Raw genomic sequence first — 14,830 nt, 5'->3', positions numbered from 1 at the left:
TCCTGACCACAGGCACTATGCCTTGGTCTAGCTGAAGTCCCACTCTCTAAACAGAAGTGCTAAGGAAAGTCAGAGACACAGTCACTGAGCTACTCCTACACATACACAGGCAGTTCTGGGCATAAGAAAGAGCAGACCTTACAGGCAGCCTCTGTACCAGAAAGGGCAGAGCACAGGCTCAGAGTATAAAAGGCCCTGAGTGAGTTTTAATCCCAGCTTCAGCACTTACTTGCTATGGGGTCTTGGACAGGTCCCGTCACCCAGCTCTGAGCTTCAGTTTTCTCTCTAGCAAAATGGGGTTAAAATTATTTAAAATGCAGATCTCCTGGATAGTGATTCAAGGACCTGGGTGTGGGATCCTGACATCCGTGGTCTTAAAAATCCCCTGCCAAAGTATGCTGATGACCACAATTTAGTTTGAAATGTATCAGAAAAATAAGAAGGCTGGGGCTTCCCTGGTGGCGCAGCGGTTGAGAATCTGCCTGCCAATGCAGGGGACACGGGTTCGAGCCCTGGTCTGGGAAGATCCCACATGCCACGGAGCAACTAGGCCCGTGAGCCACAACTACTGAGCCTGCGTGTCTGGAGCCTGTGCTCCGCAACAAGAGAGGCCGCGATAGTGAGAGGCCCGCGCATTGCGATGAAGAGTGGCCCCCGCTTGCCACAACTAGAGAAAGCCCTCGCACTGAAACGAAGACCCAATACAGCCAAAAATAAATAATAAATAAATAATAAATAAATTTTTTAAAAAAAGAAGAAGGCTGGTTGATTGACAGATAAGTGATAAAGCTAATAAATAAATAAGTAAAAATTCTTTCAGCTTTGCTATATGTTTGAAACTTTTCATAACAAAATGTTGCGGGGAGCAAACTTCCCAAGGAGGTTTTTTTTCTGGTGCAAATGGTCCCCGTCTGCTTCTTTTATAAGTCACTGATGCTCAAAGCAAGAGAGAGGCAAGGCAGGAGGGGACAAGAGCCGGTAGTGCTTATCTTTCTAGGATCCCCTATCTTGGGCATTTCAGTCTTCAATTTGCATTTTATTTTTGTTTGGGAGTTGTCAGGTCCAGAGAGCATGTCCCCAACAAGGTTTTCATCTGCAAAGGAATGCTTTGCATTTTTGATAGCAAGATAGTGGGAGCAAGGCTACAGGTACTTGGGGAGAGACAGAGATGGATATCATTGGGCACAAGATGTATCTTGCAGTCACCAGATGTGACTTCGCTGTGGGGCCCACGATATTTCCCAGTGCTTTGGAAATCACTCTCACTCATCACCCTTTATGCTTCTGATTCATCTTGCAGGCAAGACAAGTCATTTTACTCAGAAGCAAGAAGGATTCCTTTTATAGCCCTCTCAATCAGTGGGCTGTTTATTCTCTCTTTCCAAAGGCTTCTGTCAGTTCCTGCTGGATCCATCCAGGTTCATCTCAAAGTGCTTCCCTCCGGCAGACAAAACCACAAGCGGTTACAAACCTCATTGATAATTCACCCAGGCTCAGAGAGATGACCACACCATAGTCAAAACAGCGGGGGTCACAGTTAACAAGGCACATTTTCATCAGAGGTACCGGGGAAATGACAAGAGAATGCTGGGTACCAGTCAAGGGCTGAGAGGTGGAGAACCAGCATCTATTCTGAAGTTTATTTGTTCTCTTTTTATGATACAAAAATTAAGAGAATGGACTTGAGGACACAGAGAGGGGGAAGGATAAGCTGGGACGAAGTAAGAGAGTAGCACTGACATATATACACTACCAAATGTAAAATAGATAGCTAGTGGGAAGCAGCTGCATGGCACAGGGAGATCAGCTCAGTGCTTTGCGACCACCTAGAGGGGTGGGATAAGGAGGGTGGGAGGGAGATGCAAGAGGGAGGGATATGGGGATATACGTATGCATATAGCTGATTCACTTTGTTATACAGCAGAAACTAACACAACACTGTAAAGCAATCATACTCCAATAAAGATGTTAAAAAAAAAATTAACTTGACTTCTTGGTAGCAGTTCAATGCCCAACACACAAAAGCCAGCTACTATCTTTAGCACAGAGCTGGACCCATAGTAAATATTCAGTAATTTTTTTAATGAATAAATGAATGGAGAATATAGAAAAATACACCTGCCTTCATGGGTTAATAATATTATTATATTATATCATCATGTGTTGAATGGACTGTGTGCCAAAGTATGGTAGACTGTTTGCCCAAAAAATGGCTCTAATTATTTCCCTCCCTGTATCTATAACCCTTGGCAATACGACTTGGCATCTCCTCCAGTCAAGAGACAGAGTGTATTTTCCTGCCCCTGAATTTTGATTGGCCTTGTGACTTTTCAACACATCTTGTTCAACAAGACATGGCAGAAATGACTGGGTGTCAGTTCCAATCCTAAGCCCCCAAATGCCTTGGGCATGTTCCCTCACTATCTTGGAATCCTGCCATTAACCAACTGCAGGATAAGAATTTAAGTAAAGCAGAGACAAGATAGTCCAGCTGGGACCATCCTAGATCAGCCAGTTCCCCCACCAATCCAAACCACCCAGCAATGGACCGAAATGACATGAATAAGCTGAGATCAGCTGAGACTAGAAACACTGAAGTGAACCCAGCCCAAATTGTGAGCTAAATTGGTGGTTCTAGGATCTAAGTGTTGTCCTAAGACACTAAGTGTAAAGGTTGTTTCCTTTCACAGCAAAAGCTGACTGATACACAAGTACTGTGTTACGTACCTAATATCATTTAACCCTTACAACATCCCTGCAAAGTGGGCGCGATGGATGCAGTTATCTGTCCTCCAAAATGTGTTCTTTCCTTATCCCATAGCAAGAGAGTTTTAGTTGGGACATAGCTGCCTAGCTAGAGACTAAATTTCTCAGCTCCTCTTGCAGTTATGCTTGGCAATGCGAGTGAGTTTTTAGTAAAAGTCAGGAGAGTGGAAATGATGTTACAACTCCTGCTTTAATTGCTTACGATAAAATCCTTAGCCTTGAAATTCTGCTATTTTCCCCCTTTTGCTGACTGTGCTGGGATAACTGGAGTGACTATGTGTGGGAGGTCGCAGAGCCCATCATCCTGAATTCCTGAATGTCCCTTGAAAGAGACTTGCCCTAGACTATTACACAGGCAAGAAGTAAATGCCTGTTGTTTTGGAGCCACTGTGCCATGGAGCCTGCTAGTTAAAGCAGCTAGTGTTGTACTCACGCAATAGAGATTATTATTTCCATTTTATAGGGGAGCAAGTAGAGGCTCAGAGAAGTGACATGACTGGCCTCTAAAATTACACTGATCGTGACACTTGTTACTTGCTACCTGTCACTATTTAGATTTAAATAAATTAAAATAAATTAAAAATCCAGATCCTCAGTAGCACTAACCACATTTCAAGTGCTCAGTCGCCGCATGTGGCTAGTGGCTACCATACTGGACAGCACAGATATGTAACATTCCCATCCCCACCAAATGCTCTATCGATGGCACTGTTCTAGAAAGTGCAGAGCCATGATTCTATTTGGGGTCTGAGTGGCTTCAACGCTTTTCTGCTCTGCCTGCCAAGCTGAGTTCTTTTCAAGAGTTGCTCCCCTGGTGCACGTACATGTTTGTTTACAGATCATTATTATCTATTTGTCAGAGAGACCAGGAGCAGGGAGGGGGCAGGAGACTTACAATTAAAGGGTGACGGCAGCTGGCAAGAAGATCAATGAGGGGAAAAAAGTAGTCATTTCTGAAATGTTCACGCAAAGTCATTAAGAAAATATCACTTGATTTGCCAACGTTGGACATGAAACAATATAGATGTCCTCACTTTCACCCTAACCTTTAAAGCAGGATGACTCATCCCAGACAAGATTAACTGCTCCCCTTTTTTTTTTTTCCCCAGCCACTAAGAAAGGGACCTTTATTGATCTGTCTAGGATGTTTACAGTTGGAGAAAGCTGGGTCGGCCACCTGCAGCAGAGTGGGTGGGTATTGTTGGATATATTCACCACACTGGTCTAGCTGATGAGACGGTAGAATGAGGAGGGTGGGGTGACCAGCTGAAGAAGAGAAAAAAACCTACAGATGATGCCTCAAAGGAGAAACTGGGTGTGGTGGCATAGCCACGCAGCAGCATCCCACCAGACCCAGCCACAGATCAGCCTCAAACTGAGTATATGGGTGGGTCCTCCTTCTTTTTCCCCTCACTTAATTCTAAGCCTGGCCAAGATGGCAAATACGGGCTTTATAAGTATTTGTTGAGTATCTACTGTGTACAGGCAGTGCCCTAAGTATTGTGGGGATACCCCAGTGGGGGAAAAAAATGGGATCCTGCCCTCACAAACGTACAATTTAGAGAGAAAGAGAACTATCCAGGCCATCACAGTAGAGTGTGATCATTTCTGAGCTAGAAGAAGGTATGGCGGGGGTGGGCTGTGGAAGCAAAAAGAAAGACCGCTGTTATGGGCTGAATTGTGTCCCCCTCAAATTCCTATGTTGACGTCCTGACCCCCAGTACCTCCGAATGTGACTGCATTTGGAGGTAAGGTCTTTTTTTTTTTTTTTTTGGCCACACTGTGTGCCTTGTGGGATCTTAGTTTCCCAACCAGGAATTGAACCCACTCCCTCGGCAGTGAAAGCACGGAGTCCTAACCACTGGACCGCCGGGGAATTTCTGGAGATAAGGCCTTTAAAGAGGTGATAAAGGCAAAAAATGAGGTCACTAGGGTGGGCCCTAATCCAATATGACTGGTGTCCTTATAAGAACAGGTTAGGACAGAGACAACACAGACCAAGGCATGACCATGTAAGGACCCCGCCAGAAGATGTCCATCCGCAAGTCAAGGGGGAGACCTCAGAAAAGAAAAGACTTTCCAGCACTTTGATCTTGGACTTCCAGCCTCCAGAACTGTGAGGAAACAAATTTCTGTTGTTTCAGCCACCAGTCTAAGGTATTCTGTAATGGCAGCTGGAGTCAACTAAGCCATTCACCTAATTCAGTGGGCCAAAGGAAACACGCAGCATGAAGAGGTCTGGGACCCCAGAATGGAGTCTTGAAGAGCACCCACCCCATCTGACAACCTGAAATTCCAGCTACTGGTCCTATGCAACTCAGGCTGCTGAGACCATCCATTAAATGAGCTGTAGATAGTCTCAGGGCAAAGCAGGGGAAAGTGATTACTAAGAAGAAGTCTCTGAATTAAGGAAATAATTCTCTAGCATTTTTTTAATTAAAACATTCAACCCAAGAAGCTTGTTAATTTCAGCTTCAGCAAGTGGTTCTGCCACCACTTGGCATCCTGCTGCCTGTGCACTGCCTGAAGTGGCTGCCTCTGATTTCCCTAATTTGTGAGGCGCTCATGCTTTGGGTGGCAGGCGGGCGATTAGAGCCAGATGGGAAGCCAGCCCCTGCAGAAGCAGATTCCTGTTGGATTTTTGCAGCCAGCAGGAGGCTGGAGGGAATCCTCAGATTAGATGCATTTGAAGGGCAGAAGAGAAAAATTCCAGTTGCAGGGTGGTTGACAAAGAGACTAACAAGACAGGCCAGCTGAGCACTCCCCACTCTGTGAACAAGAGTCATATTCATTCCCAATTAGCTCCACAGACACACTAACAAGAGTAGCTAATATTTACTGAGTCCTTTCCATGTGCCGAGCATTGTGCTCTTTGCCTGTACTACCTCATTTCATCCTTACAGTAAGTCTCTAAGTTAGGTAGTATTATTAGCCCCATTTTGCAGATGATGAAACTGCAGCTCAGAGAGCTGTAGTGACTTGCTTAAGGTCACACAGCTGGCAAGTAGCAAAGTCAGCAAGCCAGGTTCCAAATAGTGAATAAAAGAAACACTACCAAGAACAAGCAAAACATGGACTCTGGAAACAGAGAGACTAGTTTGGCATCACTTGCCTATATGCAACTGTCAGTGGGGGTCAGAGAGGGCTGCTCTGGGAAGGGGCCATAGGGCTGAGACTTGAATGGAAAGAAGAAGCCAACAAAGAGGAGGTCAGGGGCGGGCACTGCAGGCAGGAGGGATGGCTGTGCAAAGGCCCTGGAGCAGGAACTGTGGAGGGACTCGGGACCTTTTGGCCATTGTAGCTGGAACAGAGTAGGCAACAGGCACAGGGCAGCAGGTCAAGGTGAGGTCCAAGAGGTAGGCGGGGCCCAATATATCAGGCCTTATAAGCCAAGGTCAGGAGATAGAATTTTATTCAAAGACCTCAAGAAGGCTTTGTAGGATTTCCAGCAGTGACGTGATGTGACCTCCCTTAGGTGTCATTACATTTATCGAGTTATTGACAGACTTGCCATAGCCTCCCCTGTGTCCTGTACACTCTGAGGGCAGAAACCAGGCCTGATCCATCTTTACAACCTCCTCTCCAGGTCCTAAGGAACTGCTCTGGGCCCCTGCAAATATTTGTTGAATGAATAAAGAAAGGAAGGAAAGATGGATGGACCTGTTTTCTTTGCATTTGTCTTAAACCTCCTCTTGGTTCTGCTGCATCGTCTCCTGGGGGAAGGAGTGTCAACTTGGCTCTCATTCTCTCATCTTTGTGAGAGAAGCCCCGGGGCTGGTGCAGGGAGATGTTCCCTCCATGGGCGGGGGATGGGTGGGCTGGATCTAGCACACTCCCGTGTGAGACCCTCGGTGCCCGAGGGGCTGAACAAGAGTGACGATTGGGAAGCAGGGCTGTTGGTGAAACAGCCGGCCATTCATTACCAGCTGGCAGCTCAGCACAAGGTAAATTGGGCCCTTGGAATTCTAACTGAACTTGCCTCCCTGGATGAAATAGCCAGGGTTCGACCCCAGCTCAGAGGCATGGCCCTGGAAGGCACTCCAGAGAGACTTCTGGTACCCAAGGCTCCAGCCAATGCAGGATTCAGAGAGGAACAATGTTTAGGCTCAGATACCCTGACTCCAAGATGGAAGAAACACTCAGACAGGAAAAAGTCCCATCTCTGACCGGTCACTTTAAGCCCCTGCTAACCTCTTCTCATGCTCTCATTCTTTCTCTCTCTCCCCTGTTTTTGGTCATTTTTTAGTAATGCCTCCTGGGGCTCTGACATCTGCCTTCTATCACACAATGCTAATGAGCTAAGGCAGGGAGGGCACATACATTTCATCTGCTTGCTGGTCGAGATTGATGGGTAGCAACTGTCTGTGTTGAGAAGGCTCCTGAGGTTTAATCAGGACTCAGATGGCCAGAAGCTATGATTGATTAGTGATGTCTGTCATGACATATGATGGGGAATAAGGGTCTAGTACCACAAATTTTCCATTCTTTTCTAAAGGCTAGAACCTTTAGACAACTCTTGCCCTACAGAGAGAAAAAGGGGAAAACCCCCATTTTTCTCCAATGCATGTGATTTTGGTTTTAATTTTGCCGCAATGGAATAATAATATCTGTCATAATTAAGTATGTAAACTATGCCATGTACTGAGCTAAGTGCTTTACATATATTATCTTATTTAATCTGCATGACTCCCCTAACGTCATAATTGACTTACACATGAGGAAATTCAGGCTTAGAAGGATAAAGTGGCTTGCCCAAGGACTCTCAGCCAGTAAGTGGCAGAACCAGGATTTGAACCCAGCTCTGTCGGAATCCAGTGGCTTAGTGATTCCACAGCCTCCCTCAGTGCCCCAGTCTGCACCCCTCCACACACACGAATCTCTCCTGTGTTTGACCTCTATCCCTCTTGCTGCAATAAAAGCACAGTCCACCTTAAAATCCCACAATCTAAATACAAGACCTGAGAAGCCCTGCAGTTGTGCTGCCCAGTACAGTGGCCTCTGGCCACATGTGACTAATGATACTTGAAACGTAGCCAGTCCAAACTGAGATGTGCTGTAAGATGTAAAATGCACACCCGATTTTGAAGACTCAGTAGAAAAGGAAGAACGTAAAATATTACACTAATAATCTTTTATGCTGATTACATATTGAATATATAATGCTTTTGATATATTGAGTTACATATATTATTGAAATTAATCTCACCTATTTCTTCTTCTTTTTCTCTCTCTCTCTCTCATTTTTAATATGGCTACGAGAAAATTTAAGGTTACAGTTGTGGCTTGTAAAATATTTCTATTGGACTGTGCTGCTCTTGAGATCTGCCACTCACTCCAATCCTGTAATTTCTAACAGGTAAGGAAATTGCCCACCAGCCTCACCTGCATTGATCTAAGCCTAGACTCAAGCCAGGATAGAACATTCTTTCCTACCCCTCCACTGCTCCATCTCCAATACTCTGTCTACACTGACCATGTGGTCCAGGGTCACACAGTCAGCTCACGTCAAGCCTAGGCAGTCTGACTTCAAAACCTGTCCCCCTAACCTGCACTCCACACTGGGCAGGGCCAAGCACCTGCCCCCTTGGGGAGTGTGGCCTGGGGACCACTGTGAGCTACACTTAGGAAGGCAGGAGTTTCTTCCTCTTAGAAAACTACGTTACACAATAAATTTCTTGGCCAAGTCTCCAAGAGAGAATTCTGCGGGAACTAAAAATGATTCCAGTTTCCTTCAGAGGAAGCCGATATTTTTGATCTCATCAGAAAAGATACTCAGTGTGGTTCTTGTTCCATTTTGGACTCCTACTCTGCTCAGTCCAGCCACACCTTCCACTCTGTCTCATCCATCCATTTGCAAATCATAACGGAGGACCTAGCACACATCAGGCACTGTTTCAGGGCACTGGCAGCCCACATCCTAGCTACAGTTCTTCCCTCTGAAGCAGACAATGTGCTGTATTTTCAGCTCCTTTCACAAAGCAACACTTTTTTTAAAAATTTGGGTACTGTGCTGAGGTGGGGAGAAGCAAGAGGTGGGTAAGAAATGCCCTCAGTGTATCACTCAGAGTGGGGGTGGATTAAATGCAATGGACAGAGAGCTGCACTGAGGTCAGCCCAGCTGCAGATGGAGGGAACACAGCAAGTTCTGCAGCCAGAGCCATCCTCCTGCCTCACCTCTCTGCAGCACCCCGGTCTGCTACAATCTGACGGCGTGATCATCAGCCATCAGGAATGGAGGCCTCTCTCTGCATGAGGCAGTTCTCCTACCATTTTCATCACTCCCCAAAAGGTTTTCCTCTGGGCTCAGCAAAAAGCCTTGCTGGCAGCCGGCTAATGGCCTGGCTGACTGCAGTTCCACCTTTCAGGAATTTGGGGAGGAGGAGTTCCATTTTCAGAGGCCATTGGAGCTGAATTTGGCTTCCAGGGCAAAGAGATGCAGCTCTCGATGGAACTGTCTGTGAATGGTCCCAAACAGAGCTGCATCTTGCCAGGGCCTGGAGTCGAGCTTCCCTTGGACACTTAAGGGTTTATTCCTCTCTGCTAGGTTTTGAAGGACAGAGAAACGGGGCTACTAATGCCCTCCACATGGAGTTGCTGTGAAGACAAACTGTTATCTTGTGTGTAGAGCATTTGGCTTGAAACCTAACCATGAGAAGTACCTTGAGGGTCACTTATCGCTTAGTCAGCCTACTGGGTCTCTTGAGGGAAGTCTGGTACCCACAGGACTTTGTTCTAGATCACATGACCACGCCCTCACCCTAGTCACAGCTGATTGGACAGAGATGGGCACATGACTTAAGGGTTACCAATCCTGAGGCTGCTGGCAAATAACATCTGTGGTGGCAGCTTCAAAGGAATGAGGAGCTAGACCAGTGCTTCTAGAGGGATAGGATGTATATACAACTGGTGGCAGATATATGACTTTAAATTTTTTTTAATTGTTATGCTTTTATTTTAATGTATATCAGGAAAATGCTCGCTCCCCATTTATGGTACTCATTAAAAGTTTCCTTTATGATACATAATATTAAAATTCACAAAGAATATTTTTGTTGTTGTTTAATGTATTAAGTAAAATTTAGCCCACTGGTAGGTCAATGGCAAATAATGCGAGAGTGGAAGGTGAATGACACATGGCAAAATCCGAAGGCCACATTCTTCCCTCAGGATTTGGAAATGAGAGAAATAGATGATTGAAGGCGATGGTGAGGGGCTGAAGGTGATGGGCTGAAGGTGGAGTTGAGTCAGAAACAGAGCAAAACCAAGGCTGCACAGGCTGCTTGTGAGGGAGAGGGGAAAACGAGGAGGGTGGGAAACTGGTTGGTGGTGAGATAGGAGACTTGAATAGAAGTGTGTAAAGGAGGAGAGAGAGATGCACACTGGAGATGAAGGTAGAGATGGAGAGGCAGAGACAAAGAGAAAGACAGCCAGACAGAGAGAGAAAAGGAGACAGGTGGAAATGCCCTGAGTTACCTACCTCCATGGGCTTCCTAGGTCTGCTTCCACACATGTCCTTAGAGTGAATCCTGCTTGTTTCCTGAGATACCTTCAGTGGGTCTCTGTTCACATCAGAAAGCCCACCATAAATGGATGGATAGGAAGGAATTGTATTTTGAACATCCTTGGGCACCAGCCAGCATGTTTAAACCTAGAATGGCAGACAATGGGGAGCCATTGGGTGTTCCTGACAGAGAAACGGGGGGGACTAGGGTGAGGCAGGTGAGGTGCCTAGAGAGAACTTCAAGGAGATACCTGCAAGCTCAGATATCAAATACCAGACAATGGCTGATTTCTATAGCTCTTCTTGAAATTTCATGGAACTTACTGATCAAAAAGAGCATCGGCCATTGTGTGAGGTTGTACTCTGTCCAAACCATGGGTGGCCATCTCTATAACTTTGTTACTCTAGAAGCAAATTGAAAGAACCAGTTGGATATAATTTAAATTTTGCTAATGTGTATTTACTATCTGCACCCAATTATCACCAATCAATATAACTGTTATTCCTTAATGGGTGAAAATTGCAATTCCGGCGCCCCAGATCGGCATGGGGTGTTGCGTCTAATTGGGATAGAAGTTATTCAGGAGCATAATGAAAATGTAAATTCCCACACGTTAATCAAACAATTATTTCTATAACCATAAGACAGCTGATTCTAAACTTAATTAGGAAATAAAGTTAATCAGTGAGCAGACATATACTAATCACATATGTGTCACAAGAAAAGAAATATTAGGTAATAATTCATTAAAACATCCCGAACCCCAGCCACTCTACAATCCCCAAGATTAGTCTCCCAGCTTCAAAGAAGCAATATGCAAATGTTTATTAAAGCATTTTTTTTCTGCTTTAGGGTCTAGGAGGCACCGGCAAGCAAAGAAATATATTACTGAGTACAATAATCGCACTGTTTTAAATAACAGAACCAAGAATTGGAAATGTACTTATGTGACATAGTGGACCGTCCAGCTCACTCTGAGCTTAACTATCAGAGTTTAGTTCTCTTCAAGTGAGAGAGAGGGAAAAAGGAAGCTAATTCCAACGCAGACATAAAAACTGTAAGAAGACATAAAGCAAAGCCGATTGCATTTCTCTCTCCACTGCACATCCTTAGCTTCTTTTCAAAACTGCTGCCTGGTAAAATTTTGGGCCCAAATGTGGGTTCTTCTCCTCAACTTACCTTGGCTTCTGGTTGGTCCCTGGAACTTTTACTGTCCTTGATGGATCTGTGAGGCTCTCCCCAACCACGATGCAGCTCTGATGATGGTGCAAGCCCATCCAGAAGTTACCAAAGGGATCTTTGCTTTCTCCTCCTGGAAGTAGAAAATGTGCAGAATGAAGAAATTTGAGTGGCTGCTGGGAGAAGAATACCTAATATGAAAATTTCCCAGGGAGGAATATGGATTTGGCCAAGATCGAACAACACAGCTGAATGCAACAAACAGCTAACACATAGGGAGCACTGTCAGTGAGCTATAATAGTGCTTTACACATTGCTATGGTCTGAATGTTTGTGTCCCCTCAGACTCTATATGTTGAAATCTTAAACCCCAAAGGTGATGGTTTTAGGAGGTGGGGCCTTGGGGAAGTGATCAGGTCATAACGGTGAATAGAATTAGTCCACTTATAAAAGAGATCCTAGAGAGCTCCATAGCCCCTTCTGCCATGTGAGGACACAGAGAGAAGTCTGCGACCCGGAAGAGGACCCTCATCCAACCGTGCTGGTACGCAGATCTCAGACTTCCAGCCTCCAGAACCGTGAGAAATACATTTCTGCTGTTTATAAGCCTTCCAGTCTGTGGTACACTGGTTATAGCAGCCCAAAAGGACTAAGGCACATACCTTAATGTGCTTAACCCTCACAACAACCCTATGAAATAAGTACCATGATTATCATCTCAGTTTGCACAGACGAGGAAACCAAGGCACAGAGTTCAAGAAACTCGGCCTGTCACACAACATGCAAGTGGTGGAGCCAGGATTTGTGCCTGCGTAGCCAGGTTCCAGAGCCCATGGCTCACTGTTTATGTTCACTGGCTGAGTTTGGGTTTTTCTACATGGCCTATCTGTGCTCCCAGAGTCCTTTGTGCTTCCCTAATTGTATCATTTATCAGTTGATGTCATTGGCAAATTACTTTTCAGTAGGTAATGCATTACATTAGACATTTAAAGACATAACAAAAGTTCTATGATGAAAATTCCCTTTGACACTCCTGCCCTCAGTCTCCCAGTTCCCCTCCCCAGAGGCTCCCAGTGGTTCCACTTTCAACCTCTATGTAAGCAATTACATTGTCTTAGTTTGGGTTTCCTCAAAAGCAGACCTCAAGGTAAATATTTGGGCGTAAGCAGTTTGTTTGGGAGATTATCCTAGGCAGCATGATGAAAGAGTGAGGAAGTGAGACAGAGAGGGGAGGAAATCCAAGTGTATGTGAATAAGCAGGTTACCACCATGGGTAATTAAGTCCCTCTGGGACTTCTGGAAGGCAGTGTAGACCAGGTTTCTCAGTTGTCTCCACCGAGGGGTGAGGGACCTGGGGTATTTATCCAAAGCCAATCCCTTATTGGTTGAGGGTCACCTCAAGGTGTTAATTCTCTAGAAAGAGCCTCTGTGTGCATTGAAACGGCCTGCAGGCAAATGCTATACACACACATGTTATTTTCTCTTTCAGTACATGTGGCAAAATATTAATATGCACACTGTTGTGTATTCTTTAATCTAACAATGAATCTTAATAATCTTTCCGTATCAGTAAGTAAAGAGCTACGTGATAAATTCTTATATAGATATACTGTCGTTTGTCTAATCGGTCTCCTACTCTTGGGTCATTTGGGTGATGAAACTTCGGAAACTTTCATTACTACAAATAATGCTGAAATGAATAATCTAGTACACGAGTCATTTTGTACATGGATGAGTAGCCACAGGTTAACTTTCTACAAGTGGAATTGCTGGGTCAGGGGGAATCTGCAGTGTTAATGTTGCCATGCTGCCCTGCACAGGGGTTGCACCTATTTAAATTCCACATAATGAATGAGAGTACCCTGCTCTGTGATGATTAGCAACTTACTTATCTTTTGTTCCTTCTGTACTTTGGGCTTCTTGGGGCAGCAACCATTTTGGATAACACCTGACACATAGTAAATGCTCCATAAATATTAGGATGGGTGGGAAGGTGAGTGGATGGGTGGATGAGTGGAAGGATGGATGAATGGATAAATGGATGGATGAATGGATAGATGAATAGGCGATGGATGAGGGACAGATGAATAGGTAGATGGGTGGATGGATGAGTAGATGAATTACCCCAGAAGTATCCTTCTTGAGGAGACCAAGACCCAATATAAAAAAAAATAACAAACTAGGAACTAGAAATTAATTACACCAGGTAGATCTCCTTCCTTATATGTTCTCATGGCACATTTTGTGCTCCCGGGAGTAGCAGGAAGAAATTCAGCCATGTCTGGCCAGAGGCAGGCTGCTCACAGTGGCTATGCCAGCACAGGCCAAGGCAGGTCAGTTCCTGAAACTTACTGGGATGGCCATTGTCAGCGGCTCTGCTGCCCTTTCATGAGAACAGAGCTGTTGCTCACTCCAAAGTCATCAGGATTCAGTAGTAGGCTTCAAACATACTGTTCTCACTTCGATTTTAAATTATATGTCAATTAAGAGAGCCAACTTGTCTAAAGATGCTTTTATCTGCACCCGACTTAAGATGGAGAAAATATCCATTGTTCATACCAAAGAACAATATTATAATTTAGGGTGTACCTTTGACTGAGAAGGAAAACCCCAGTCCCCCTCCAGCCTGTGTCAGCAAGCCCCCCACACTCCATACTGCCTCTCTGCTCAATTTTCTCTCCCCAGATCCCCACATCCTTCCTTTCTGAAAACTTTGCATCTTTATTCTTTCAAAGACACAGCTGGTTGAGGGACTGGATGAAGAATTTGGCTCTCCTCCTCATTTGTTCCTGAACAGATCTCCTTAAGCTGCAGTTTGTTTATTTCCTGGAATTTTTGCCAGCCAAGCAGACCCCAGGGAGGGGCACGTGGGAACATCAGGAAGACACTTGAGTCCCATGCTTAGAGCCAAAGCATCCCCATTGTTAAAATAGCATGCAAAGTAACATTCACTTCTTCCAATGTAAATCTATAACACATACTTATTATGGCAGCTCAGAAAGTACCAATAAACAAACAGAAGAAAGTCAAAGTCTACCCAGGCCCTCATGCAGAGATTACGACCCTTAACGTTTTGGCCAGTAATCTCACAGTCTTTTTTTCTACCCACGTAGTCATTTTTCATCGCAAAAATGGCATCATATGGTGCGAACTCCTGTGGTCCGATTTTTCTGCTTGATGTTTCGTGAGAGTCATCTCCTGTCTTTCAAATAGACTTCTGTTATTTTTCTTTTTTATACAGCAGGTTCTTATTAGTCATCAATTTTATACACATCAGTGTATACATGTCAATCCCAATTGCCCAATTCATCACACCACTACCCACACCCCCTGCCGTTTTACCCCTTTGGTGTCCATACGTTTATTCTCTACATCTGTGTCTC

General features: G+C 44.9%; 1 protein-coding gene across 2 annotated transcripts in view; it reads right to left on the bottom strand.

Annotated features, from left to right (window-relative positions):
• WSCD2 (WSC domain containing 2) overlaps positions 1-14,830 on the bottom strand; it is a 247,943-nt gene that overhangs the window by 150,315 nt on the left and 82,798 nt on the right. For both annotated transcript variants that reach the window (XM_082353823.1, XM_082353819.1), the window contains one exon: positions 10,244-11,580. The gene's annotated coding sequence lies outside the window, so the exon portion shown is untranslated. The remainder of the gene's footprint in view (positions 1-10,243; positions 11,581-14,830) is intronic.

The sequence above is a fragment of the Balaenoptera borealis genome (assembly GCF_965194805.1).
Source record: "Balaenoptera borealis genome assembly, chromosome: 14".
Lineage (NCBI taxonomy): Eukaryota > Metazoa > Chordata > Mammalia > Artiodactyla > Balaenopteridae > Balaenoptera > Balaenoptera borealis.
This window is presented reverse-complemented; position numbering and strand designations above follow the sequence as displayed.